Raw genomic sequence first — 2,961 nt, forward strand, 5'->3', positions numbered from 1 at the left:
TCTAGTTCAGTTCTAGTTCAGTTCTAGTTCAGTTCTAGTTCAGTTCTAGTTCAGTTCTAGTTCAGTTCTAGTTCAGTTCTAGTTCAGTTCTAGTTCAGTTCGTGTTCAATGTTAGTTCATTCCACTGATCTCGTTTAAATAAAAATCAACCTTTTATGTTAATATACAATTGTTACTTTCTTAATCTTATTAAATATATAATTTTTATTTTCAACTATGCGTATGATTAATATAAATTTTTAAAGCACCTAAGCGTATAATTAATTGAATAACAAATAACTTTTGTACGCTTAGATGGCTCTTAATAAAGAACTAAATTTTCAACACAATAACCAAAAATTAATTAACAAATAAACATTAATTTTGCCAGTCATTATAATATTACATATTTTAGAGTCTGTGTAATATTAAGATTAATTTGACATGGTCATCATCAATTACAATTAAGCCTTAAAATATTTTTTACTTGTCATTGTAATAAACTTGTGATTGTTAATAAAATGAAATAAAACTGAAAACATATTTTAAAACTTTTATGTTTCGATACATAAAATAAAATATTAAGCTTGTTATGAAAACTGAAAAACTGAAAAAGCACAACTTCTAAAGTGTCTAGACAAAATCACAAATGATCAACAAACGTTTTAATTTTTTTGCTCTGTTCTTGTTTGGCTAAATAGCATATGGGATTTTTTAAAACAACAAAGAAAATAATACGAAATAATTGTTGAGAGTAATAAAAACCTGTAGCAAAAAATATTTCTGTATTTTTATTTATATATTTTGCAACAATAGGAAAATGTAATATCTAAACTTTTATAACCTCATTAAAAGTTCACAAAACTCTTCTTTCTTGGTGTTGCTTTGTTTTTTGCAAAATAATATGGCAAAAAGAGAAAAAGTAAAAGAATATGTTGCCATTAACTGTAAATGATAAAAATAAAATGAAGAAATACAGAAATGTAACTCTCAAAAACTTAACAACCATTTAATGTGTATCAAATGTACAAATACAAAGTATTACTCGATTGTTCAAAACCATATCAACATAACATATTGTGTTACCTTTCTTTGAGGCGTTTCCTTTTTGCTTCTCTCTCCTTCGATATAAAATATGTATATACATGTTATGTTTAAAAATCATTGTATAACACAAAAGTAAACAAAACAAATACAGTGGTACAATAAATTAACAAGAAAAGCTGAACTATAACTGTACTAGAACTGACATAGAACTGACATAGAACTGATTAAGAACTAAACTAGAACTTAACAAGAACTGAACTTGAACTAGAACTGAACTAGAACTGAACTAGAACTGAACTAGAACTGAACTAGAACTGAACTAGAACTGAACTAGAACTGAACTAGAACTGAACTAGAACTGAACTAGAACTGAACTAGAACTGAACTAGAACTGAACTAGAACTGAACTAGAACTGAACTAGAACTGAACTAGAACTGAACTAGAACTGAACTAGAACTCAACTAGAACTGAATTAGAACTGAACTAGAACTAAACTAGAACTGAACTAAAAGTGGGGTCGAATTGAACCAGTTAGTTATGCTTGTCTGTCCGTTTGTCAAGTTCTTTTGATTTCTAAATATTTATCTAAATTCGAAAGTAACACCTTTAATTTGTGTTTAAATAAAACCTTTAGAAGTTTTTGTACACTTTTTAAGTCCAATACTATATTACTTTAATAATGGGAATTACTTTTTTCTTACAAACCTAACCAAGGAATACAATGTTTACTAGTAAAACCTTTATTGCCACACACAAATAAAAAAAAACATTTTGGAAAATTACCAAATTTTTGTGAAATATCTAATACGTGCTTTTTTAAAAAAAAAATACCCAGTTCTAGGAAACAATCAATTTGTATTGAACCCAAAATCCAAATGAACATAAACTTTTAGCATAAGTCCATACATACAAACAAACACTCCCGTATATTGAATAGTATAAATATTATATGTTTCAATTCTTATTTCATTTGTAGCATTTTTGCAAACATATTTAGAGTAATATTTGTATGTATGTGCCACTATATGTGGCATCATACAATCTTATTTTTTATATATTCTATGTATGGACGTAATACATTTTGTGGTCCATTAGGCACGTTTTAAGTCTAAAGTGTATTTTGTAAAAGCGGGTGCTCCTTGCATTGCTACTGCTTACTTATAACACGACTTTTGTTCATAAGTAATCAATGTTAAAGTGTTTTTGGCCAAAGGAAGTAGTGTAAAATGTAAGGGTAGTTGAAGAAATGTAAAACATACAATAGCAAAGTATTAGACTTTTACTTAATAACAAATTAGGGTGCAAAGGCTTATAAATTACAGCAGCAGCGTAATACCGAAAAAAAAGGTTATGAAGCTGTACGAAGTTTGAAGTGCCACAAGTCTGTGCGCCCATATTTAAGGACAAGTATGTATAATATTGCAAAAAAAACTTTTTCTTTTTTTCCTTCTAGCAACCTCAATTTGTATTTGAGCATGAATGATTAAAAACGCATTATATACTGGTGGTAAATTGAAATTTTTGTTAAAGAAATTTCTCTTTTTATATATAAAAAGATCAAGTGTTAACGGAAATAGAAAAAAGACAATGTGCTATTCTAGAATTCACAAAAGCCAAAGTTATTTTAAGTACACGTACATATGTCGGGTTGTTACTTTATTGTTTAAGGATGAAATTTAAAAAAAATGTTATAATTTATTGGATATCTTACAAAGAAAAGTTTTATAATATTGAATGTTATTTTTGTGAACAAAATGTACGAAATATGTTCCAAAAGCAATGCAGTATTGTATACATAAATACTACAACAGAACTAGAACAGAACAAGAACAGAACTAGAACAGAACAAGAACAGAACTAGAACAGAACTATAACAGAACTAGAACAGAACTAGAACAGAACTAGAACAGAACTAGAACAGAACTAGAACAGAA

The sequence above is a fragment of the Lucilia cuprina genome, chromosome 5, assembly GCF_022045245.1.
Source record: "Lucilia cuprina isolate Lc7/37 chromosome 5, ASM2204524v1, whole genome shotgun sequence".
NCBI lineage: Eukaryota > Metazoa > Arthropoda > Insecta > Diptera > Calliphoridae > Lucilia > Lucilia cuprina.